Source organism: Astyanax mexicanus, chromosome 13, assembly GCF_023375975.1.
Source record: "Astyanax mexicanus isolate ESR-SI-001 chromosome 13, AstMex3_surface, whole genome shotgun sequence".
NCBI lineage: Eukaryota > Metazoa > Chordata > Actinopteri > Characiformes > Acestrorhamphidae > Astyanax > Astyanax mexicanus.
In genome coordinates, this window is record NC_064420.1 from 37,102,516 (window position 1) to 37,130,238 (window position 27,723).

At 42.1% G+C, this 27,723-nt stretch overlaps 1 protein-coding gene across 1 annotated transcript in view; it reads left to right on the top strand.

The window, feature by feature from the left end:
• rerea (arginine-glutamic acid dipeptide (RE) repeats a) overlaps nt 1-27,723 on the top strand; it is a 212,961-nt gene continuing 185,238 nt past the window's right edge. The window contains exon 1 of the mRNA XM_049463249.1: nt 1-266. The gene's annotated coding sequence lies outside the window, so the exon portion shown is untranslated. The remainder of the gene's footprint in view (nt 267-27,723) is intronic.

Below are 27,723 nucleotides of genomic sequence, written 5' to 3' on the forward strand. Positions count from 1 at the left end.
CTGTGCGCGACTCCACACCACCTAACGCTCACTCCTCTGACCGACCCGTCCACCCACCCACCCGGTCACTAGCGCTGCTGAAGCCCCCAGTGCTCCCTCCTGTCCTCCACTCGCTCCCTGGCAGCAGCAGTGGCAGCAGCGGCAGCGGCGGCAGTGGCAGTTGGCCGGTGTCCGCTAGCTAGCTAACATTAACCTGCCGCTTTGTGTTTTGCTTGCTTGCTGCCCCATCTCAAACAAATCTCTGATGTTGTAGAGCAGGAGATAAGGTAAGTTACAACGTTAAAGCTCCCGTTTCAGACCCACACACACGCAGAGATGCATTTATTTCTTCTTTTCTGAGGTTTCTACTGACTGGCTGCTGCTGGCAGCTCATTGTTTTTGTGCAATTAGCCAGTGAGTGTGTTAATGAACAGCAGCAGCAGTGGCAGCAGCAGCTCTGAGCTGTTAGCTAGCTCATTAGCTAACTAGCTAGCTTAGCTTAGAGCGTATAGCTCTGTAGTTATCTGGCTAACGGCAGTGTTATTGTGTCTTTAAGCTTTGCTCTAAGGCAGGGATGCTCTTCAGGGTTCAGGACAGCCTGCAGTGTGACTGTCCTTCTGTGTACTAGCAGCAAAGTTTCAGGAGAAGACTATTTATTAGCTAGCTTAGCTACACCACACAAGTTAGCTTAGAGCTGGGAGGTATTGTCTCCTGGAGACTTGAGCTTGTTGCTGCTGTTGTTATGTAGAGCTGCAACTAATAATTATTTTGGTTGTCTACTAATCTGACGATTAGTTGATTAGTCAGCAGTTGTTTGATTATTTCTGCCATGTTCTTCATCTCTAAAAACAATAAAAACAGCTAAACATGATATTTAAATGACATTTAAATGTCTAGATGTTGTTAAAATGGGGAAAGTACGAACTGTTAATATTTAGTGAGTAAATATGTAATCTGTTGTGTTTGGGCACTTTTGGAGTTTTTGGGGGGTGAACTGTGTGAGTAAGCCATTTATACAGCTCCCATTGCGCTTCTTCTGTTCCCATCACTTTGTGTAATGCGGTACTGTTACAAATTGACAAGTAGTCAACAATAAAATTTATATTGACTAATTATTGCAGTCCTATTGTTGATTAATTTACAATTTTCTCCCCAATTTACAAGGCCAATTACCCAACCCATTCTTTAAGACTCTCCCCATCACTAGTGATGCCCCAACACCAGTTAGGTGAAGACTTGCACATGTCTCCTCCGAGACAGTCAGCCACCGCCTCTTTTCAAACTGCTGCTAATGAAGCATTGCAGAGTAGCATCACAGCGCACTCGGAGGAAAGTGCAGCGACTCGGTTTTAATACATCAACTCAGACACAGGTCGCATCACCCTTTAAAGTGATGCGGGGAGAGAGCAAGGCCAACTGATCTCTCTCAGGGCTCTGGTAGTTGAAGGCAAGCTACATAAACAGGATTCGAACGGCAATCTCCCGATCAGCGCTTAGCCCGCTGGACCACTCGGAGCCCCCCCCCAAAAAAAGGCTTCTTCTGACTGTAGTTAGCTAACCAGCTACCCTAGGTTAATGTTGTTGTGGTGGTTCCAGTGGCAGTGCTTGCAATTAGTGCTGCTGCTTGGGTTGTTTTGCTGCCTCGCTCTGTCAAACACACACTTAAACTCAAACACACGCACTCTCACTCTCTCTCTATCTCACACTGTCTGTTTCTCCATCATCATCTCACACCATCTATCACACCTAGCGGTCCTGTTCTGGCTGCAGCTAATTATTATTTTTTGGAATTGGACTTAAGAGTCAAGAGACTAAAGACTAAAGACTAATCGTTGCAGCCCTACGTTTCACAGATGTGACATCTTCCAGGTTTAGCTAGCGTTCACTTCTTCCATTAGTAGTCCGTCATTAGTAATTACCATTAGTAATTACAGTGTATACAGGATCTAAACCTGGAGACATTTTTGGGGCTGTTTACACCTGGCATTAACATGCTTTGAATTCAGATCTGGATATACTTTGGTCACATTCTGTTCACACCTGTCATTAAAAGCTGTCCCCAGTCTGATCAGATCAGAGCAATATTTTGTCCTTTCCTGTGTAAAATGAACACCAACACAAACACAAATCCGAACACAGAAAAGGCTTTGACTGATCTGGTTGTGATCTGATAACTAAAAGCACACAATGCCATGTGTAAACAGGCCCTTTGATCATTTCTCACATATGCTGCTGTCAGATTGTGATGCTCAAACATGCCAACTACTATTATTGGTCATCATGTGACTATAGTGTTGTGTCCCATGATTTTTGCACTGAGCTGTGGGCATTGCTTGTCTGTATGTATTGGACAGTTCCAGACAGATACCACCGGTCACAATTATTATCACACACAGCACTGTCCACTGTGGGAGGTTAAATCCTTGTAGAATGTATTCTCTGTACATATGTGACACTGTGAATCGAGGAATCTCGAGAAGCTGTTGAATGAAGATGTTTTAGAGTAGCCTACAGGTTCTGCGCTTCCAGAGTACAATAATGAATCATCAAATATCAGGTGGAGTTATTGATCTGTTGTTGAAGGCTCTCCTCTTTAGCTGCTGTCAGGCAGTTGAGTAGTGAAAGTGAATAGTTTAGAGCAATGCAGAACAAGTCAAACAGTGCAGAGAATATCAGATTAGCTGTGTAAGTGCTCTTATGTGCAGGTCACGTCTCATCACTGTTCGACAAATACCATATATAGAGGTATATGAGGACAAATGCTAAATTAGAACCCCTGGTCAGCACTCCTGATCAGTTTATGTTAATACTATCTTGGTTGTATTCTGATAAGATAATACACAATATACCTTTTCACCAGGCTGTCAAATGCATCTATAATTAGTCTAACTATAATTAATCTGATTGCTGTGTCAAATGGTATATGCTTATTCAATTGTTATGCAGCAGTTATTACTGCTGTGTCTGTTGTATTGGTCAAATGTGTTTTGAAGAGATGCATGCATTTTCACTGCTGCTATAACTTGTCGCCTGAATGCGTCTCAGACCATCGTCTGAAGTGGTTTGTACAGTCAGATTAGTATCTGTTTTAAATTGGTCTTGGGTGTGTTTATACTGGCTGCATTTTTATGTGACTTAGCCTTATTCATATATAATCCTGATACCCAAGAAGTGACCAGGTGTAAACATAGCAACATTTCAGGAGAAAACTTTTTAACTTTCATTTGTCAGTCCATTCATTAGGAATTTTTGGTACAGTGCAAAGATCAGCTACCACATTTTTATATATATATCACATTACAAAATGACACAAATGGAGATAAAGGGTTTTTGCTTGACCATGACAACAGGTTTGTGTTGTGTTATTCTTTTTGTCGTGCCAATTATGCTTCTATGCAATATTAAATTGTGAAGTATGCCATGGGAAATTTCATCACCTCAAATATTTCAGCATAGCCAATGTTGACGTTTCCAAAATCTCTCCGGATTTAAAAGTCAGATTGTTGGGTTAGCAACAGCTCAACTCAAACATCTTAGTATTTATCTTTTCCCCCCTGTTCCAGGAAGTGTGCTTGTTTAATTGGACGCTCAGCCCCACTGTTGAATAAGATCATAATCATGTCATTGTGTTCCAGTCCATTCAGTGTGTAGTAGACACAGGCTGAATTGTATGGCCACCTGCCACTGTGTTGCACCACGACCAAATGGAGCTTTCAGCAGCTTGTGATTGGAGGAGGATGGAGAGTATTTTTTGTGGCCAAGATTCTCAACATCTTAACCGAGGCCCGAATTTTCTTAGCGGCTGTTTTGCTGTGACTGCTAGTGTGTGATGGGATAAATATGAAGAGTATGTGTGCAGACTGTGTTCATTGTGTGCTTGAAAAGGCCCGTGCTCCATGTTTTCCTTTTATTTTACGGTTTTCTCCTGAGGTGGCTGTGGATTTATGTGCCAGTAGTATTTGTAATTGATTTTACTTGACTGTTTTCCAGCCCCGCTCTTTGTTCCTGAGGCACTCTGTTCACCATTCAAACAGGCTGTTTTTGCAGCTTGCATTCCATAAATGGAGTGAATAACATCTTTGTAAACTTCTTCTTTGTGAACAGTGTTTACATGCTACATCAGATTCCAATGAAGAACATTCAGTTTTCCATGATGTGGGTCTTTTGAGTACTCTGATCATTGAATGATAATTTGTTGAAAAGCTCATGGTGTTCTTTTTGGTATTATATGCAAGCTTTTAAAAGCCTGAACAAGTTTTAATTAATTGCATTTTGCTTCAGGTAGGATTTCTTCATATCAGCTGTAGGAATCTTTTCTGTTCAGTTTAGTTCTTTAAAGTCTTGAAGGATTTTAAACTGTTTCCTCCTTTTCTTTTCTGCTTTTTATTTATTGTTTATTAATTATGCATTTCTACATCTACATGCACAAATATACCAAATTCAAATACCACCAATGTTTTTCATGTTGTGCATTTCTTACTCTGAGAAGTGTGATCCCAGTGATTTTGAGCATGGCGTGATTTGTTGGTGCCAGACATGCTGATTTAAGTGTTTCTAGAATGCCTGATCTTCTCAGATTAACAGCACAACACTCTCTAGAGTTTACTAAGAATGGTGTAAAGTGCTCAGCTTCCTGTGACTGAAGTTCACAAGCATTGGGTAAAGCCAAACGTGTATTTAGGATCTCGCAAGCTTGCTTGTTTTGCTTGGTGTGTTGTGTATGCTCCACAACTGCAGGCGGTGCTGTTGTATTTATGATATAATGTTCCATTACCAATGGAAAGAGCTTATGAGCTTACAAATGATCGTTAGCAAATGCTAAAACAATATGAGGAGTAATAACTGTTTATTGCAGCCACAAATCATAGAATTTATTATCTCTGTTTGGTCAAAAACCCCTGTCTATAAGCCCTGTCAGTGTTCTCCATGTTTGTTACATGCCATGCCTCTTTTTCACCGACCAATCAGAGGCTTTGTTGCTTAGTGTCTTTGTGTAAAGTGGTCACCCAGCTTCCATGTGTGTGATGTCTGTGGTTGTTTGTTTTCTCCGCAGTTATGTTACATTGTTCTCCACAGCCTGGTAAATGTGGTCCACAGAGATGCTGAGGCCTTAACAAAGAATAACTCTCCAGACATAATATACAGTCATAGCAAACAGGAAAGCATCTAAGATTGCACAACATGGTGAACATTGACGTTTATAGATTACAACAGCGGAGTCCATGTCGGGATTAATTTCTTATAACAGCCAAGAACGGAAAACTGAGGCTGCTGAGGAACATAGACTCAACAAAACTGGACATCGTCTGGTAAATATTGTTTTTTTCTGAGGCACATAGCTGGTAGGGTCAGAAGTTGGCACCAGCAGCAGCTTAAACCCATTGACCCAACCTGCTGTGTTTCAACAGTCTAGGCTGGTGAAAGTGGAGTAATGATGTTGATGATGTTTTCTTGGCATACTTTGAACCTGTTAGCATTGCTCGAATGCCTCTTATAGTTGCTGACTGTTTGCATTCCTTCATAAACACAATTTATCTGTGATCCAACAGCTCCTTCCCGCATAATAATGCACCATGTCTCCAACTGGCCAATTCAAAAACATGACCATGAGAAAAACGTAGGTAGTGGCTTGGTGAATGTAAATATAAACTAGGCAGCAAAAAAGCAGCCTGCTTTGTTGTGTGATGATGATGTGATGCCATGAAAACCAACACATTTACATATACTGTATTCACCTGTTCAGATGACAGCAGTTCAGTCCACCCACTCACACCAGTGTTGCAAGGATTACATCAGGATTACATGCTTTATAATGAGAAACAGTGCTGGTCAGCTAATCAGAACAAATAAATGTTAACCAAAACAGCCGGCTTAATTTCAAGATATAAAAAGAGTCATGCTAAAATCGTGGGAATTAGAATTGTTATTGATATGTGAGCTCACACAAACATAAAACAAAACAAAAACATTGACCTTGTTGGCAAAAAATGCACTGTGAAGTGTTATCTTGGTATGGGTCAGCTTGGGAACGAGCACACCTGTATTAGTTAGTGATAGATTTGTAAGTTTACGGCATAGAAGCCATTTCTACCCACAGTGGACAGTGCAGTGGGTGGTAAAAGTGTTGTGACCAGCAGTGTCTGGCTAGAATTGTGACTCTGTATAAAATTTTCATCCACATGTAATGCATATCCCATCCCATCAGTGTCACATTCTTAAGCTTCCATGAAAAGTAGCAAAAACATGGGACGCATTATTAATTCCTATTCCATGAATTTTGTCATGCCATGATATGCTACGAGATATCAAGTCTTTAAGTGAAAACATAACAAATAGTGTCTGCACTGGTGTTTCTTTGCTCTTGATAAAATGAGGTGTATTTGTTTAGTATATGATTAAAAATCAGTTTTACCTCCTACATGTCTTTTGTTAAGTCCAACCCCATCTGTGTTGAAGCAGCAGTCTTTGGCTTATTGTTTTAGAACAGAGCTGTTCTCCTTTTTGTGCTAGGCTGTGAAAAACTGTTTCTCACTTCTCTGTGACACAGAACTGGAGAGAGGCAGCCGAACGGCGTAGGAGGCATCTATTAGTAATCATTCCCAACTGGCTGGAGGGCATGAAGAGATCTCAAGGGTCTCACAGAGAGGAGCTGTGTTTGAGCAATTGAACAAAACCAGTGTCACAAACACTTCCTCACAGCTGTGCTTATTTTTCCTCCTAAAGAGACTCCATGTATTCGAGTTTTTTTTCTTTTTCTTTTTTTTTTTTGTCTTCACCCCCTCTCCTCCATTCTAACCCATTGTGCTAAGCTTCAGAAAGCAGAATAAATACAGAATGCAAAATTATATATTTTTTTTCCTGAGCTGAAATGACAGTCTAGCGCTGCTCCCCGTCGTTGAATCTTGTTCGCTGAACACACAGAACGGAACCTCAGTCATTTTCTAATGATTGTGACTCATAACGTGTTGTTGTCGTCTTGCTGGCTGTTGGCTTGGTTAGCTGCGAGCATTTGCATATAGACTAAAAGGAACCAGTGCATCGCTGATGGTCTTTTATTAGTGTAGTTTTACATGGAAGATTACCGCTCCCCGTGAGAATGTGACACTGCCTACTGTGTTTGCTTGCCCCTCGCCATATTATTAACATCAATCATGTTGTTTCCTGCAATCCTGGATTTTCTGTCTTTTCTTTTCAGAGCCGGGAAGCCTTGGGGAGACCGGTGACAGAATAGAAGTAATCTGGTTAGCGTTTTTGGCATAGTGTGAATCTATCTTTTGAGCTAGAGTGTGCTCAGAATTCACCCATGAGGGCAATTTGGAGCGGCCGCTGCCAGAGCCTGTGTGAAGCAATCGCAGAGAGCGAGTGAGAGAGAGAGCAGTAAATAATGTGTTGTAAATGGAAGTACTTTCCTATGAAGTGTCAGGCAACCTGGGGGAAATCCCATGCGGATGTTGGCGAGCTCGCTGAAGTTGATTCATCAATACACAGGCAGGACGACGGCCGGATTTCCATGCAGAGCCAGGGCACTTGGATATGGCTTCTTTGATCCGAGGTTTGATTTGTTCACTTGTCTGAAGACCCAGACGGACACAGCATGAGCTGCGTGGCTCAGCGTATGAAGCATATCACTTTAGGACCATGTTCACAGATTGTACAAACTAGGGCTGAATAGTACAGTTTGGTCTAACAGTACACAGTTCACAAAAAACAAATATATATATATTTTTTTTCTACACTGCCTGGCCAAAAAAAGAAGTCGCCACCTGGATTTAACTGAGCAACTGATTTAACTGATGGCACAAACATATTCCAACATGACAATGTCAGGATTCATGGGGCTGGAATTGTGAAAGAGTGATTCAGGAAGAATGAGATCATCATTTTCACACATGGATTGTTCACCACAGAGTCCAGATCTTACAGACCTTACCCCATTGAGAATCTTTGGGATGTGCTGAAGAAGGCTTTGTACAGCGGAAGGCTTTGTACCATCATCTTTGTGAAAACTTTTATGAAACAATGGATTTGAATAAATATTGTGACATTTGTAGAAGCTTATTGAAAAAAAAAAGAAAAAATGCCACAATAAAAGCATGAGTGTGTGTTTTTTGAGCCAGGCAGTGTATTAGAACATGATACAATGGCATGCCAAAAGTAATGGGTTAGTATTATGTACAATAACTTTTCCCATGTTCTTTGGAACTTAAATAAACACTGTACTGTCTGTGGTATTGATGAATGGGGAATTTTTTTTCCCTTGTATGTCACTATTGTTGATATCTGGTACTTTCACATTACCTCACTGCCATCTTGACTAATTTTAGAAACTGGAAAATGTAAAACCCCCCAAAGTCCTCCAGTCTTCTAGTACTGGAGCTGTATTAGTACATCTCCAGTTGTGGAAATATTTTACTTGAGTGTTACATTTTGTTGCAGACAATGTAATATACGCATGTTTCTCATATTAAAAATATTATTCAATAATGACAATCATACCTTTAGATTTCTCAAAGTTTGCAAACATACAAAAGGATTAAAATGATTTTAAGAAAATTTCTACATCTGTCCACAGGGGGCTCCAGAGTGTCTAGAACTGTCTCTTTGTTGACTCTTAGTCTTAAGTTGGGTTTCCTTAGGGAAGCAAAGCAGCTTTAGAGAGCCATTGCTCAACAGACAGTGGAGAGGGGCTGGCTTATCCAGTTAGAATATAGTTTTGTAAGAAGTGAAGGCATTAAAAACTAAATTGCCTGCAGTATCTAATTTGTTCTGCCCCTGTTCCCAAAGGATACTTTTGATTTTCTACTATTCTGTTTATCTTAAATTTAGGGATACTACTATTGACTTACTTGACTAAAATTGACAAACAGTTGTACTTTTGCTGGATTTTGCCAAACTGTATTCAGAAAAATGCCATAATAGTTGTCTGAGCATAGGCCCCTCCGTGTCCTTTTTATTTTTGAGCTCTGATTTATTTTATTTTCCGTTTGCAGATCATAAAAACAGAATTATCTCTCTGACTCTTCAGAAGGGTTTACTATCATCTGTCACCTGTTAGTTATCTACTTACAGCTGTTGTAAAACACTGCCCGTTTTAAACAGTCTGTTTTAACTGCGAACCCCACCTGTTTAGTTCTTCATTGACCTCCTCTTGGTTTTTACCAGCAGCAAATAATCTGAGAGAGCGACAGCCAGCTCCATTCGTTCATTCGTTCTTTGTGATGTCACTTTCCGACATGAAGCCTGGCTTTGATTTGTCACTTTGGTAAGCTTGTTTCTCTCCTCAGTGCTCACTAGAAATCAATGTCTGTGTCCCGAAGAGCATCAAGAGAAGTCTGATATCCTGGACAGTGCACGGCTGTTCTTTCAAAAAAAAAAAAACTGAAAGAAAAAAACACAACACAAAGCCTTGATGGGGCATTCAATTGCTGTGTACTCATTAAATTTAACAATCTGCCAACACTCACTGACAGCACACACAACAAGCCTGCGCTCTCATTCTTCTCAGAAGCTGTTTTTCCGTGTGTTACGGGTGCCAAAAGTAGGGTAATTGGCTGCAGTGGCGGCGGCGCTCTCGTCTCTTGTTTTTAAAATATTCGGCTGACACTCAGGGCAACCTGGCAGAAATGAGCCGGGCCGGCTTTTTCCCCCCTCCTTGACACGTGCCTGCTCACCTTAGCCGGTAGGTTTGTGCTTCCCTGTAGTTTTCTCTCACCTCCACAAAACTGGAGGCTCATGTAAACACATGCTGCATCCTGTCTCGTCTGGAACGTCAGTGAGGAGAAGAGGATTTGTAAGAGCGCTGCTCAGAACTCAGGAAGAAAATACAGACGTGTTTCCTCCAAGTGAGTTGAGCTGCTTGGCTTGTGCCTTTAGGCTGGATCCCTGAACTCTTCTTCAAGTATTCTGTGAGCTGTCATGTGGCTTTTGTTACAGTCTGTATTTATAGCGTGGCCGTGACTTCTCAGAAGTGATGTGGACAAGAACACAAGGACGAAGGCTGCAACAAAAATCACAACTTGCATACTGGGGCTTGTTAAAAAGCCCCAATTTTTTTTTTTTTTTACTAGAATATGAAAAATACATCATGCACTTCATGTAGGAAAGAATTGAAACACCTGCTCATTCATTGTTTTCATTGCTTCCTAAATCCTGAGCATTAAAAATACTTTATCCTGCTTTTGTTAGAGTAAATCTCTCTACTCTTCTCCAAATATCTCCCAAAAGTTTTGGATAGAGTACAGTCATTTCAAAGAGCATATGTGATGGTACGAATAGCATCTCTATCATTACCACTTCATTACAGGCCCAGAATGCTGCTATAACTGCACTATGTATTCTCTTTGTTGAAGAGGGCGGCACTTTTGTCAAATCCTGTGATATTGCTCTACTCCCTTAGTTTATATGATTTTCACTTTCAGTGATGGTTCTGTATCTTCCAGCTTGTCCAGAAATGCATGTTCTTTAGTAACTATAATTACACTTCCCAACTGTAGGAGGAGCCCAGGATCAAGAAAGGTCTCTTCTGGCATAATGCTGATTGTAATCTTGCCAAAAACCCATTCATGATTCTGTGTGTATTTGTTCAGTGATCAAATACATTGCCAAAAATATTGCTGTTGCAATAAAATTGTTTTAATATTAGAGAAGTACCACTAATACACAACGGCCAGTGATTTTTTTTCTTTTCTTTCAGTCTGCGTCAATACAGGTGCAGTTATACTTTTGCATCAGAGACTATAAACCTCAAGTCTTCGTCCTGATAATAAAACACAACTCAATACATTTTGTGGTGCGATGACTCACTTGCCGCATGATTCATTTGAACCCACAATATTGGGCTCACTGTTTCAATTTCTTATGATTGTTGAACACAATCTTTATGAGCACAAATGAGCTGTTGTTGGGGAATCTGTTAAGAGGGCTATAGCTTTCAATTTGACGGGATGTGGTGTGTGACATGACCTTGTTGAACTAATTCGTGCCGACTCTACTATATTCTTTATTTTGCACAAACTAAGCAGCTAAGCTAAGAGTACAATGTGTGCATCAGTGAGCTTAGCAGTGTTACAGTGTGAGGAGAGCACACTGCTATCCCCTTTATCAGCAGATCTAAGATCTAATGGTTGTCCTGCAGCCAGACTGAGAGAGTCAGTCTTGAAGGTATTATAAAAGATTAAACAGCCCTACTTTTAGTAAAGATTTACTGGATGGACTAATTGCTGCCTTAGTCTTGGAAAATGGCCTTGTAATAGATGTTGAAACTACAGTTTTACAGGATTTCAGGAACAGTGAATTGACATCTGTGGCACTTAATATCTTAAAGGAAAAGGAATGCAGGGACTAACCCTGAGCTGCTTAGGGGGAATGCTCTGCTCTGATTGAGGGAGTTGAGTTGTTTGTATTGTTTTGCTGGCAATGCATTTTATGATTTATTTCTGTACTAACTTAAAGAATTGCATTGGTAAAGAAAGATTTTAAGTAAAATTCATTTGTGTGAATGTTTGCTCTTGCCACTGGTGTCTTATTAGCTTAACTGTTGTAGATCATATATCTTTATGGCTCTGCTCACCAGCGATGACGTAGACTAGATGTTAACTGATCTTTTAGCCAGTGCAGCGTGATAACAGCACATAGGACAGATTCAATTAAGCTCACCATTTACACTGCCATAAACGTCAAAGACGTTGGAGCATTGGTATTGTATGACATTTTCTAGTTGAGTAATTCCAGTTCGGAGGCCTGTAGCCCGAGGCTCGTTGTTATATTGCGGCAGCATTCCGGTGTAAAAGCAGTGGGTGACCAGACACAACGGTCAGAGCTGATGGTTGAGCTCCGTGCCAGCAGTGCTTTAAAGAATCCAACAGGCCTTGTGCAAATTACGAGGACCTCTCGCAGATTACTACAAGATGTTGCTGGAGATCAGACGAGAGTCGGCCTTTGGGGAGTGGTTGTGGAGGATCAGAGGAACGGGTGGGGGGAGGTTTGTAATTTTAAAGCAAAACCGACGCAGTTTTGAAGGTTGGGAAATGAAAGTGGTGCGGGATTACTTTGGGCTGCTGTGATAGTAAAACAATGAAAAGAATACGAGGGGAGGAAAATAACGGCTGTGAACGAACCAGTGTTTTTGTTTTAGGATGGTTGGTTGGTTGGCTGGCTGGCTGGCTGTTGTCAGTAAAGAGAGTGGAAAATGAGATGCCATCTTGTGGGAGAATGGAGCCATATTGGGCTGTCCCTGCCGACTGGAGTGTGGGGCTGAGTGTGACACTGCTGATTAGCTAAGAGATTGCCTGCTGTAATGACACGGCATGAGGCGAGCTTTGTGCCGAACACACACAGATATACATACACACACACAGACACACTCTCCGGCTCACACACAGACATGTACTGCGTACCAGTGTTTTATTGCTTGGGCCCCGCAGCTGCCTGTCACTGCTTATGTAAAGCCTCCTGGAATATTGCACCATCTTTAGATTCTTCCCCTTTTCAGGACACAGTCGTTCGTCTACTAGGGGGAGACACACATGCGCTCGCACACACACATGTACAGCTCAACAGGCCCACACACAGTGCTTCCAGTATGGTTTGTCCATTTGTAAGTGCATTAATGTGAGGTATGAGGAGGGTTAAGGGTGGAGCTGAAGCAGAGAGCAGTATAGCGGATAGAGGACATATTAAGGAGGCAGAACAATTTTCTCAGATGCAGCAGCTGTGACAGTACAGGCTGAGAGCAGGGAGCGGGGGTCTTTTTATTGTGTTTGATTCGTGCTTTTCAGTGCCATACCCTGTAAACACACTGGGCCATTCATTTCTCCTAAATGTTTAACTGATGTTTTGCGCTGCATGGCTGGTATTAGTTTTATTGAGCGGTTTCTTCTCCAGCGACAGACCGCAGCCTGGCTTCAATTTGCCGTATTAAATCCAGCGAGGTGTCGCAGCAGAGACTGTACAGTAGTGGTGCGAGCCCAGTTCTGCGAGCCCCGTGTCCGAAGGTAAGCCTTTGTTTGGCTTTTTCCCTGACACCTCAAGGAAATGTAAATGATAATCAATACTCCATCAGCGATTGCTCGTGGCCCGCGTCCACCACGGGCTGTCGGCTCGAGCTGAAAGTGATTGATCGGCCTCATAGGCAGCAATCAATAAGGAAGATGTATACACTTAATTAAGAGCCACCGGGTCACGCGAGTAGATAAATTTTCAGTTTTTGTTGCATCATTATATCTCTAATAATAATAACATTATGGGTGTTGGTCGGGTGCTGCTGCTTTGCACTGATTTTTTTTCCCATTTATTTGCTGTAATAGAATAGATTTGCATATTGATTTAAGATTCATTAAAAGCTTTCACTGCGGGATTAATCCACCATCCCCCATCTCCCCCATCCCAGTCCTCCTACCCCACACCTCCTGTCAACACCAAACCCTTTTAAACCCTCTTTTTTATTTTTTGAACGGCTTGTTGGCGAGAGAGAGAGAGAGAGAGAGAGAGAGAGAGAGAGAGAGAGAGAGAGAAAGAAAGAGTGAGTGACATCACAGGGTGTGACATAAAAGCCTGGCCTGTGCTGCTGCAGGATTGGCTCATAAAGCAGGTTTGCACGGTTCTTTCTGATGGCACAGCGGTGCTGGATTCCTTTTACTGCTGCTTGTGCCGCGATGATCAAGTCCTGCCCTGATGTTTTAATGGGCGCTGTGTGGGGATCTAAACGGGTGAATTATGGGCCTAAGGGGAGACTGACCTTGCTGCCTTTGTGTGCTCTAATCAGCTCTGAGTCATCAGAGAGTAGTCGTTGCACGGCCTCTCCACCACTCTGCCCTTGCATTGCCCTTGCGCTGGGGCTACATCCTCCCGACAGCAGTGACCACTTACGAACCAGACAGCATTAGATAGACACCTCATCTCCCAGCGACCCTTCTCCCCAGTGCTGCGCTGTATTGATCAAATTCAAGTTAAGGATGCTTTATCTTTAAATGGCATTTAATTTGAACTAATAAAGTTAATGAAGCTGTGCTTGTTACTGTATATAAAATAGGTTTTAGTGTTAATCATTTGAAAAATTGTATAAAATAAAAAGAGTATACAGCCCCATGTCTCTTACTTTTACTTATTTGTTTAAACTAGGGACGCACTAATTAGAAAAGTGTGATCCAGTCTTTTGCCAGTGTTGATAGTAATACAAGAAAATACCTGGACTAGCATTTTAAAGTAATACAATCAAATAAGGTTTAGTTTTAGGGTGAATGCTAGGGAATTCCTAGTAAAAAGAAAAAAACAGGGTCAGAAATTCCCTGCCAAAAATGTGCATGCTTTTGGTAATGTGTTAATGAATTTCAGTTTCTTTTATTTTCTCGTTTGCACCCTCAGTCCATAGCACTTTTTAGCTAACTCTCCTTGCTTGTCTAGATTTTAAACTGTTGCAGTGATGGCCCACATACAGTTTTGTTAATGGCTTATTCATGAAAATTTATGGTCTGGAATTAGTTTAAATATTATTAAAGACTGGACTGTAGTCCAGTGGACGATATACTGCACTATAGTAGCTTTAATAGCTTTGGCTGAGCTTTGGTACTGTATTTTGATTGAATAATAAACCATTTTGTAATAAAATACATGATCCACTTACTGTTACTTACTGTTAAACGATATAATATTGCCCACCCCTAGTAAGGATGACACAGGATCACCACAGGGCAGGTGTTATTTGGTAGGTGGGTTATTTTCAGCACTGCAGTGACACTGACATGGTGGTGGTTAGTTTGTTAGTGTGTGTTGTGCTGGCGTGAGAGGATTAGACAGAGCATTGCTGCTGGAGTGGTCATAATGTTATGCTTGCTTGGTGTGTATATTTTGTGTCTGTGTGTCTACATACACATCTCTTTTTGCCACAGACAAAAGCCGAGTGTGCAAGGATGGCTTTGGCATCTCTATTTTGTGCTTCTTCCTTACTAGCCTTCAGCAGAGGAAAGAGACGGAAGCAGAGAGAGCGAGAGAGGCGAAGAGGGTGAAAGTGTAAACAATAAGCCGCAGCAGCGCTATCCAATGGATCAATTTGTAATAAATCTGTTGCCTCAAGCTGTGGAGCGATCATGCGCTGCAAAGGTGACTGCATTTTTCTGTCTTAAGTGAGGCGCTTCGGATTAGGCTGACATTTCAGTGCATTAAATGAACCCACTGGCACCACAATGCAGGGAAATTTAGTGAAGAGCAGTAATTCACTTATCAAAACAAGATTTTCTCACCCACTTTTATCATTGGCGCGTATCCCTGCAGCTCATTTTCTCTCTCTCTCTCTCTCTCTCTCTCTCTCTCTTTTTCTCACTCTGACTGGTTCTGTCTCTTTTCTCCCCTCTTTAGACTATAAGGCAAGGCTATGATTGTTCTGAACAGGCATTGGCATAATCAAATACAGAATAGAGACTCTCACAAGACTGATCTGATCAGGTCTGATCTTACTGATAGAATAATTAAAACCCCTCTCCAGCTTTAAAAGCATGCAAGTATATTCGGCTCTACCGTCTGTCTTCATATTTCCAGGGTGAGGAAACCAGGCAGTGCAGAGCGAATCAGCTTTTATTGGGCTTTCTCTCTGCCGAAAAACCCTGGCTGTAAATTTGATGGTCTACTCAAAGTTTAGTGCTGGAAATATTAGCTGTAGTGCGTATTCATCTGACAGGAACATGTAAAGAGTGTCAGTCATTGTGTGGAGAGCGCAGGCTGTAATTTGATCCTCACCATTTTAAGTGATCCTTCAGGGATTTCTCTCGGTGGAGAGAGCATGGCACGGGACCCCCACCTCATGAAATAAACATCAGCAGACAGGTGGAGACAAGAGCAACACAATAAAGTCTAAGTCAACAGAATTATTGATTTTATTCAAATGGTAGTTTTAGCCTCAGTGTATGTGGAGAGATGAGTTGTGGGGTATTTTCTGTTCAGTTAGGCTCCTGTCTCAGCTCTTTTCAGGGAACCTGCTTATGAAGCACAGCTCTGGAGTATTTGTGTGGATTAAAAAAAAAATAATGCACTTGTGTATCAGGATATGTTTTGTAGTACTGAATGAATAAAAAAGTATAATTAATTTAAAACTAGGTCCCTGCAATTAACACATTAAAACCTAACTTTAGTACCTCTTATCAGCAAATCTTGCTCATGTCTGTTATAAGTATTCTTTTAATAATATGTTTAAAAAACTGCAGAACACAATTTAGCTCTGCATAGTGCATAACATTTATACTGAGCACAACATTAAGCTAATAATAATAATAATAAAGCACATTTACATTGTTCTTGTTTGGATTGTTTTAATTAATACATAATTACTTCTGGTCCTCCATATTAACTAGCTGGTGTAAGGTAAATCTCATCATACATGCATCCAAGCATTATTTCACCAAATGCAAATAATCCCAGTATTCTTCTATGTAGGAGCAATTCTCGATTAAGACAGTAGATTTGTAGATAGTAACAAAGAGCATCATTGTGGATCTATTAAATATGCATACTAATATTTGCTTATGTTTTTAGGGGAGTTGAAAACATGCAAGCATAATAAAACCTGTATGAAACTAATATAAAAACTAATTTAAATTTAGCTATATTTATAAGCAGCTCCTTTCAACATTTCATGCAGGTTTTATATTAAAAGAGGTGCAATCTACTGAGATTTCCTCTGTAAGGTTCTATCCACCCACCCACCACTCACCAAATCACACAAAACTAAACTGTACACCCCCCCCCCCCCCCCCCTTTACACTCTGAACTTCACCCACACACACACACAGTCAGCACACAGAGGCTGACATGACTTTATTTGCTGCACTCTTAAAAACTATAAACTCTACCTCAGTAACTGCTGTGATTATATATGTTCTATATGTTACAGTATGTCACACATCTCTGCACCTTATCCCCACTATACACTTATTATACCGTATCGGTACTGCACTGTCCTGTCTTTAAATTGTCTCGTCCTTTGTATTTATTGTATTTATTGTTATTTAGTGTTATAATTTTATAATTTTATGTTGCACTGTCGTCACTCCTGCACTTTATGTTGTCTATTGCTTGTTGTTCTATGTTGCACCATGGTTCCGGAGGAACGTAATTTCATCACACTGTGTACCTGTACTCAGATGTAATGACAATAAAAGCCTCTTGACTTGACTTGACTTGATATGTAAATATGTATAATCTTGATTATTCATAATAAAAGAAGTTATTTTGATTTACCTCCCAGCACTGTATTACAACATGTCTCAATATATTAAACTGTAACCCCTGTATAGTGATCTGTGTCGTATCGGCAGGTTCTTAGAAATACAGCCCTATTAGGAATGGGGCAAAAAAGGCAGACAATACTCGCTTAGATAGTAATGGATGTTTTGGCAAGGCTGATTGTCCAGCATGTTTTTGACATGGAAGCGTATTGATTGCCAGATGAAGTGGGTGGTTAGTGCTTGTGCTTGTTTCATCATGAAGGAAAGATAATAATGAAAGCAGAAATTAATTCCAGCGCATATCGTTGCCTCTCGTGGGACTGATGTTGGAGGGGGTGTGGGCTGCGGGTAGGGGGATTCATTGTGCAAGTCAAAAGTGCTACTATTCAAATCAGATAGATTTGTCTTCACAAAAGAGGGGAGGATTTTAATTGGCTTTTTTGCTTATCATTACAATGTTTATCTTTATGTTCTCTCTCCCGCTTTCCCCAGGGGCGTTCCCTTAAACACATTTCAATATTTTAATAAGCGTACTTTGTCGGATTTCGAGTTATAACTGCGTTTTTATTGGAAAGCTTTTTCAAGTCTGTGGCAGATTCAAAGCCTTTCTCCACCGCCACAGTTTAGCATCTTAAACACACAGCAGCGAACGCGCCTTTGTCCCGCCATTGTCTTTAATTACGAGAACGCCTCGGCGTAGGCGTTTAGGATCCGCAGCATCAACACCCGCCCTTCCGAGACCACCCTTCTTATCTTGTTGACATACATCGCTACTTGTTAAAGGTTATTATTGAGATCCTCTCCGGTTTGAGTGCTACTGTATAGCCCTGCATTAATTTCCCCCCTGTCTGAAGTGTGGGGTTTGTACGCGTGTGCCTAGGCTCGTACGCTTTTAAACACTCCTGTCAAATATTATCATAAAAGAGAGAGCATCACCATAAAATGGGTGCTTGTGTGCATGGATGAGCGATTGCCTGTGCTCTCGCTTACAGTTTCTTGTAATTATTGGAATTGATGTTTGCAGTGCCGCTCTAAATCTGTACGCTCCGTGGGTAATAAAGATGGGGGAGCAGTGAAGCTGCTAGGCTGCGAAATAAAAGGCAATCAACCTTCCACTTCCTGCCTCTCTCGCTGCAAAATGAAGCAGCAGAAATACTAATTAAGCGAGGCAAAGAGCGGCGCCTTACTCTACTGTTTTCTCACCCAGGCGTCCTGATGAAGATGCCTCAGCATAGCTCTGCTGCTCTGCTGTTGCTGCTGTTGGCATCCTCCCCCTACTCCTCTACCAAGCATCTTCTCTTTATTTTTCCCAACTGTGCCTCGTTGCTCGAGGCTTTCGTTCAGGAGGGTTCCTTGCCTCACCCTAAAGCAATTCGTTCTTGGAGGTACTGCTGATCCAATATTAAAGTATTTTCCAAAGATGTTACAGTGCACCAGTGGTGAACCCATGATATAGGGGAGTAGTGATTTGCAAAATTCAGAATGCTATACCATACAATACAAGAGAAGTTACGTTTTTATCAGAGTAGTAGGATCTAATGACACAGGACAACACTGCTATCTAGTGGTAAATCTTAATAAACCATTATCTGCTACCACTCTGCATGTAAATTTTTGCAACATTAATATCATAATCATTCTCTGCATCAGTATTTTCTTACACCTCTATGCAATATGATTCCTTAAGTCAGATGTTTTCAAAAGAGGTAGCTTCTGTTCTTAATTAGGGATCGTAAGGAGCTTGTCGTAAGACGTGCTCAAACGTATGCAGTATAATCAGCTGTAAAAGTAGATTTCATGTGTCATTTTGTACTTATCTCTTGTAAAATACATCTTAATTTTTGGTGCACACACAAATCTTTTCAGGGATATTTTAGGACTTTCTCCATAAACAGACACTTATATTCAGATTTCAACCTGGAATTGATCTGAATTGATTTATGCATACACCTACTCAACTAAAATTAAGTACAGTTCTGAGACCAGTACTGGTTGCCGCCACTACACAACACCCACCACTGCTTCAGTTGAACAGGAATGCTGTATATGAGAAGGTTCGAGTCGTAGGACAAGAAGCTCGTTCTGCTGCCTGGAGATTTGTCACAGCCCCAACCCCCATGGATCGGTGAGCCAAAGCCGGCCCCTTCCTGATTGTGATCGGTACCCGTGCCGCATCGCTCTGTTCCCCCGGCCGTTCTGGAGAGGGATGCAGGCGCGCTATTGATCCCGCCATTGATTTCCGAGATCACTGCCTGTTTCTGATGACACTGGAGTTGGCGCTCTCTTTTGTCATCTTAAGTGTTCTTTGAATCCTGCCTTGCCTGTTAGCGAAGACGGCATCGGAGCATAATTGAGGCAGCTTTGTAACCTCTGTTTTTTCCTTCCCCCCAATGAGAAGATTAATTATTGTCTAGTCACATGCAATCATTTCTCACCTTTTAAGCAAATTACAGAGGACTGTATGTGCGTGGATTTTTCCACAAGTGACAGGGTGTTTTGTTCGTTCTTTCAGAGGCTACGTGGCTGCTGGCGGATTTGAGATCCGGGGGTTTGCTTGGGGTTTTAAACAGTGTATGCACCGGGTGAGCTCTCTCTCTCTCTCTCTCTCTCTCTGTCTCTCTCTCTCTCTCTCTCTTTCTTTTCCTCTCTCTTTTTGCTTTACCTGTAATCCCTTTTTTGTCTGCAGTTGTGGGCCTGTGGAGAAAGGAGCCCCTGAGCAACCCCTGCTCACTATTGCAGCCTTTTCATTATGGAACGGGCCAGTGCACCTTAAGGGACCTGTAGGGACTGAGCTGAAACATTTAAAATTTTGATTCGACTTTTGATTTCGAGTGTCACAGTTAAGTTGAGTTTTCAGTCTTTTTTGAATGAGAACATTTTCAGATAGGAAAGAAAACCTTTGTATGTGTGTTGTGTTGTTTAATATCAAAGGCATTTGTTGTGGAATCTCGAAGAAATATTTCCAATATCTTGCAGAATCCATACTATGAAGATTTTTAAGCTCTTCTCAAAGGAAAGGAGTCCTTGCCTAAAAGCCCAGTATTAGTAGTGTTGTGTTCCTAACAAATGCTTATTATGTGTTTGTTTGTAATTATTAGTATGTATATACACTATATGGACAAACATTTTGGGACATTCTGAACTAAATGTTTTTTTATGGCTTAAAAAAAGAATTAATTCTGTTTTTACTCTACTAAAGACCAACACATTTTCTTCTTTGCTTCTGTGTTTAGTCATAGCCATAACCTACACATAGCCTACTGTATAAGTAGCCTCATGACCTATGTCATACCCTGATGCAAACCTTCCCAAGAATCTATTAAAACTGGGATCCTTAATACGATACTTAATACTAATAAAATTTGTGCTTATTTGCTTCCTAATTTATTGGCAATAATGAACAAGCTGTGTGTGCATTTCCAAATGGTAAAAGTATATCAGCAAATGGTTAAAGTTTTAAATACAAAAATAGCGGAATATTGATAGACATTTATGTACTCTGAAATACCAAAATCATGTGATATCAGTGTGTAAATTGATCACAAATTGTTTCCACATGGGATGGTGTATTATTGGGTTTGGATTTCCTCGCTTGGGATCATGAAGTGTAGTAGTTAGCACTATTACTGTTACTAGTACTAATATTCTATTTGCTCCAGTCTGCTGAATGTATTGTTTAAAAAACTGTGCTTATTATATTTGTGCTTATATTTGATTGAAACCCTACTAGGCACAGTCCGGCTGGTCCACAGTCCAGAGGCCACCTTCCTGTTTGCCCCAGTGCCATCCTATTTAGGTGCATTTCTGCTTGCCGACCGCAGACTCCCTGCTGTAGTCCTCCTCTTGGCAGAATGCTAATTAGCACTGCGCGAATCTCACCCGCCCACGCTGCTTTATGAGCTTTGTGCTTTCCCGTCCACATCATTTGGAGGTGAGAAACGTTCGGGAAGCCTTATTGAACATAGCTCATCTGAAATGAAAAGGTTGGGTGTGGTTTGTTTCAGTGTGTTTTGGCTGACCCCCAGTCACTTCCTTTCAGAGCGTGCTAGTAACCTGCTCTCGGCACCTTTGGCTTGTCTTCTTTTTCTCGTTTTCCTGTTTTTTTTTTCTTCCCTAAAGCACTCTTTTGAAGGATCCTTTTTGTGCTACCCAGGCGTTGACAGTGAACTGCGCGATATTAATAGTCACCCGGCAGTGGCGTTTAAAGGGTTTGGTCCGTGCTCTCATCACTCACCTCTGTGTCAACTGTCAGCACACAAAGCCGGCTTTCTGTCGGTGATTATCATGTACGGGGCTCTGTGCAAACATGAATTAATAAAGGCGAGGAGAGGTGAGGCGCCACCGTCGCTGCTGCTGCTGCTGCCTCTGCCTCGCTTCCGTTTTGCCTCGCGCCGGGGCGCGCTTGTCTCGTCGAGCTGAAGCGGCTCGCTGTAATGAAAGCCAAATAATGCTCTTGACAGCAGCAGTTTAAATTTCACTCCTCGCAGCAGCAGCTTTGTCATATTGCAGCCATCAGCCACCCTGCGTCTCGTCTCACCTCACCTCGAAGAGGAGAGGAAGACTGAGACCGACGGGAAGACAGAGAGCGGGAGAGAGAGTGAGGGACGTTGGGAAAGAAGGAGAGAGCGAGAGAGGGACACCATTGCTGTCTGTGGCTGCCTCACGTTGCCAACACGTCAGTATGTGTTGCAGTATGCCCTGCGCCTTGCTAATCACCGACATGCACTGCTACAAATTAGACTGAAAACAATATAAATCACGCTCACTCTCTTGTTCTTGCTCACTTTCGCTCACTCTCTCTTTCTTTCTTTCTCTCTCTCTCACTCCCTCCTCCCTAGAGGGGTTTGTTTTGCCCATTCAGCTGAAGAAACAGCACAAACTGCTCACACGGGTGCAGTGGGGTGGGGTGGGATGATTTTGATGGTGGTGGTGTTTGTGACGATTGAGGGGGGGGTTCAGGGGAGCGATTTCCTCTCTCATTGTCTCCCCTCACTTTACCTTTCTGAGGCAGTGCCAGAGGAGGGCTTGTCTGGCTTGTAAATGGCGGCGTGGCGATAAGGATGATGAAAGGGAGCAATAAGGGTGACCTTTCCTCGGATAGAGAGATGGCGCGAGAGAAGGAGAGAGGGATGGAAAAGGGGGGAGCCTGGGTGAGCCGTGCTGGGGGAAAAAGGCTTTGGCAGGAAATGACAGGCATGCCTTAATTGTGTCAGACACTTGAAATGAGAAACAATAATGTGGTAACAGTTGGCTCCCGAGATTACAATCTGTCTCACAGGTTGAAGGAGTGGCAGCGGAGGACTCTGAGAGAGCGGCAGAGCGACGGAGCGGCTCGGCCATAAAAGAGCGTGTTTATATTCCTCTCCCAGGCTGTGATTGCTGCACACCTCAGCCCCACTCTCCCTCCTCTTTCCTCTATTTCTTTCTCGCTCTCTCTCTCCGCTCCCAGTGTTGCCGTGTGTTTTGTGTCTGCGTGGGGCGAGCGCCGCCGCAGCACCACCTGATTTGACTTGGTAATGCCGCGCTGATGAGTCTGGAGGGAAATCGGCCGGAGGAACACAAATGCGCTGCAAAACTGCTCCGTTAAAGATGCTGTCAGTTCGCTCCCCGCCACCGATAAAAAGCCAGAATGAAGTAGGGGAAGGAAAAGAATGGGGGGTGGTGGTGATGAGGGTGAGAGGGTGGGCGGTAGTAAGTAGATATAGCTGTCAAAGCCTCAATGCCTGTTGCCACCCACCGCTCCTACAGGGTGCAAGCGAGTAAAGGGGTGCTAAGAGGTGTCGATTGGCACCGGTGTCGGACGCCTAGCTTGTGATTCGTTTTTAACGTTTTTTTTATGCCAAGACACAACAGCTCTTTGAGTTCTCAGAGAGATCTCTGCTCAGCTTGTTTACATCTTGATTATCTCCGGTTTGTGCAGGGATGCACGATAAACCCCTCTCATTGTTCAGAGCGGTGCCGCGGCACGGAGGGGAATATTGAATATAGAGAAGACGTATAAAGTGAAGCGCAGAGAAATGAGCGGTGCAGAGATAAGGCCAAGCTATTAATTCATCTGATGGGTTTTACGAACGCTTTTTTTTTTTATTGGTGTTGTAGCCTTTCTCCTTCCCTCTTAAAAAAAAAAGACACATGTTTGTGCACTGGCTGCCCAAGGACATGGAGGGGGCAGCCAGTGGAGGAGGGAGGTTGCTGGCCTTGAGTGAAGATAATTAACTTAAAGATTAGCTCCAGTCAATTCCCAACACTTTGTTCATAATGCATGCGCCTCCAGCTCTGTGCACTACGCTTACTAAAAGATGCACCGTCCAAATACCTGGGAGGGTCTGTCTCTCTCTCTCTCTCTCTCTCTCTCTTTTTTCCTCTGTCTGTCTCTTCACTCTCTCTTGTTCTTGGCCTTTCTCTCTCTTTCTCGTGTTTTCGTGTCTTCCTACTCTCTTGCAAATTCTGTTGATCTTATGCTCTCTCTTAAGATCATTTCATTATTCTTAATCTATTTTCATGCTCTCTTGCTTGCTCTCACAACACATACTCCTACTCTTGTGCTCTTATGCTTTTTCTAACATTCTGACTTACACTTGCCTGTCTCTTTCACTCTTATGATCTCACTCTCAATTTCCCATAATATTTGTTCTCTTTTTGGTCTGTCTCACTCTCTCTGTCTGGGTCTCCTGGATCTTTTTTTGCCTTTCTCCTTTTCTCAGCTCTCTCTGTGTCATTCTCTTTTTCTGTCTTTGCTCTTCTTTCCTGTCTTTCTTTGTCCTCTCTCTTGCCATCTGTCTCCTTTTCTCTTGTGCCTTCTCCATATTTTGTCCTCCTATTTTCTCTCTCAACCTTGCTCTTTGTACTCTCTACCTTTTTTCTTTCACTCTTTGTCTTCTTTTACCCCATCTGTCTTACTCTGTGCTTTCTATCATTTTCTTTCTTCAATCTTCCCACCTCTATCCCTCTTTTTGCTGTCTCCCACCTTTTTTCTTATACTGTCTTTATCTCTCTCCTCCTATCAATCTTATCTTCCAATTTCTTTCTTCATTCTCCAGTCTCCATATGTTTGTCTTGATTACTCTTTCTTTCTTGCTCAGTCTCTCTCTCTTGTTCAGTCTTTTTTTCTCTCTCTCTCTCAATCCCCCCCTCCACCCCCCCCCCCCCCCCATTGTCAGTACGTGTGTGTGGATAGTGTGGCAATTAATATTAATGCAGTGTGAAGCATGCTGGAGTGGCCTGATCCCTGTGCTGGGTAGAGGAGCAGCGGTAAAGCCGTGGCGGGCGGATAAGGATCAATACAGGATATGACAATCCTAATGTGCTGTCTGAGCGGAGAGAGGGATAAAGATGGAGGATAGAGAAGGAGAAGGAGGAGGAGGAGGACAGAGCCGGGAGACGGCAGCTTCTCTCCGCAGCCATGATTACACACAACAGCTGCAGCCACCATTGTGAGCGGCTGTTTATTTAGTTGTGCGGTAATGATGCTTGACCTTTCCATTCAAGTCCTTGCCCAACCTTTTGGCATTGCCACCCCCTCCGCCTTACCCAAAAAATACAGAAGAAAAGCAGAGTGCGCGTCTGAGTGTGTGTGGTCTAAATGATTGAGTGAATAAAACTAACTTATTTAGGCACGAACAAGAGAGAACATAAAGCTTTAAATACAGATCCATAATATGAACGCATACCGGGCTGACAGCCAATCAGCTGCTTGTTACTATGCAGTTTAGATCAATATTGTGCGCTGCGGTTCAGAGGCTGCCTGTGATTGATGTAAATTTGGTTTTATGAATTTGTAATATATTTTCATTTGATACATCATTTTCTGGTAAATGAAAATTATTAGAATTATTGTTTGCTTGATACTGATTGGCTGATACCAATCACTGATCACCTTTAAGTACAATTGGCTGGCTTTTTTTTTTTTGGCCAAAAAGAAACATGAACCGAGTTGAAGTTGAATCAAATCCATTTGTTTGCCTTCAAATTGACACAGTTCAGATTGTTTCAGGGCTGTCTATGTGTAACAAATGCAGATTTTTCAAATTTAATTTAAAAAAAAGTTTCAATTTCATTTGTGGTCCAATTTTTCCAGATTTGTTGGAATGTGATGCAAATAATCAGTTATTACATCATAGAGCCATCTATATCACACCATTTCTGTTCAGTAGTGATGCACCAAAATGAGGATTTTTGGTCGAAATATTTGGCTGAAGGCCGAATACTGAACAGTTAAAACAGGTATGTAATGCTGCTGGCCTCAACTGGACTGGAGTACAGTACTAACTATTTTTCTTAGCTGGATTACTCACTGAATTGATGACAGATTGAAGCCTGTTGAAGATCACTCTTCACTTTGGGCGGGAAAATTCCTGTTTCCTGTTTCCAAATCCCAATTCCCATTTTAAGTTCAAGAATCGAAATGGAATTTAGGGGACATTCTAAATTAAATTCTGTTTTTTTTCCAACCTTGGTAGGAATGGAGCTGAACTGTGTACTGAAGTGTGCAAGACCACACGCTCACTTTCTTTTTGTCATGTATGAGCAGGTACTGGGAATCTCCACACTGGTCCTCCTGGCTGTGAATGGTCTCTGAGAAGCTGTAAGTGGTTTGGCTGGAATTAGTATGCCTTAGTGTTGCTGCTATAAAGCACTTCATTATGCAGGACTGCACTAAACTCACTGTGTTATGATTAGCCAGTTTCCTTAAATCAGAGTCAGCTACAAACCTAATCTCTTCATTTTCTCCCAGGGAGTAAGAAAGAGGGAGGGTGCTAGAGAGAGAGAGCAAACGAGTGAGTGAGGGAAGGAGGGAGGGAGGGAAGGAGTGAAAGCGTAGTAGCTGTGAGGGTGGAGAAGAAAAAAAAATGGTGTCTGAAAGAGAGCCTGTAAATCATCTAGCATTAGGAAGCTGTGTAGTCTTTTTGGCAAGTGCTTTGCACTGTGAGCTGTTTGGATTTTTTTTTTCTGTGTTAAAAAAAGGGGAAAAAAGAGAGGGAGAAAAGAAGAGGGGGAAAAGCGGTGATATTTTGTTCCATTAGGTTGGATTGAGTGTTGTTCTTTTTTGTCCCTGTGTTTGCACTGAGCGCCTTTCATCCCAGGGAAGGTTTGTTTTTTCATCTCGGTAGCGAGCGCTGCGGTGCGGGGGCTCCCTGGAGAAGCCCATTATACAGGAGAGATATCACGCCATGAATCATTAATGCTGGCCGCGCGCGCACGCGCTCCACCTGCATTTTTAATGACTGATTATTGCATTTCATAAACAGAGTTTTAAAAAATTTAAATCCTATCGATCCTCTCAGACGAAAGGGGAAGTGCAAAGCCCTGATTGGATCTTATCTGTTTCATCACGGCTGTCCAGTCCTCTGCTCATCAGGGCTTTTTTTTTTTTCCACCTTCTATTTTCTTCCAAGTCAATTAATTTTTTTCCCCCTCACTTCTTTCATATGGTGCTCAGTATCCATTTTGACTTGCTCTGTTAAGAGCCACCCACGTATAGCGAGAGGCCATTTTAACAATTAAAGAGCCGCTACCAGGCTGTATTTTCTCTCGCTTTGTTTTATAGAAGGGGTTTTATCTAATATGGAAACCTTGTTGAATGTTAAAAAGCCATTCCTCTGTAGATACAGTCCACACAGCCCAGATTGGGAGATCACTCTGATTAATCTCTCCTGGAACAAGCTGTTTTGGGTTTGCATTTATTTTTTTATTCGGACAAAAGCGCATTTGCATATATCTGTCTATTCAGTCTGCAGTTTAACCCACCCACATTCACATTTACATTTACATTCACACTGAAGGTGCATATAATGAGTGTTGCAGCCTCAACTGCTTTTTAATTCAGACACAATACAGGCCAGCCAATCAGAGCAAAACTCATTTGCATACATCAGTCCTAAAGGAGCAGAAGAAGTGCATTTCCTGAAAAACGTTCTGCAGATGTTTTACGACGGCAGAAACAACAGACCATCTGGTTTGCAGTCGTCTGTCTACAGTCACAATGTAAATGCAATGTAACAGATAAGGACACGTTGGTAATCCGTCATGTTACAATGGATTAGCCTAGAACTGGTCCTGGTATATAAACCTACCCAAAAACATTTGTGAAGAATAATACAAAAATAGGTATATTACATAAAGGCTGTTTAACTCCAGTGAAAACCCGCTCTTTGTTTAAAATACAGTGGTGGTAGTGGTGCAGGTTTTGGTGGTGCCGTTGTTTGTCTGTGAAGGTGTTTGGACAGACCCTGAGGTTAATGCACCGGAAAAGAGTGATTTAGGTCAGTGGTGGTGTCTGCATCTGTCACTGAGACCCAGCTGAAGGGGGGAGGGGGTGAAGATGGGCTGCTGGGGGTCCATGCAAAACCAAAAAAAACTCAGCGATGTTAAGAGAGCTGCCTGTGGAGTCATCATCCACCTCCACTGGATACAACTGATGATACAAATGACAGTTTCTGCACTTTATTAGAGATAAGACTGTTAAAGCCTGAGCAAATACTGAACATCAGCTCTGTGCTCACTCATCATTCATCTCTCTGTCTCTCTCTCT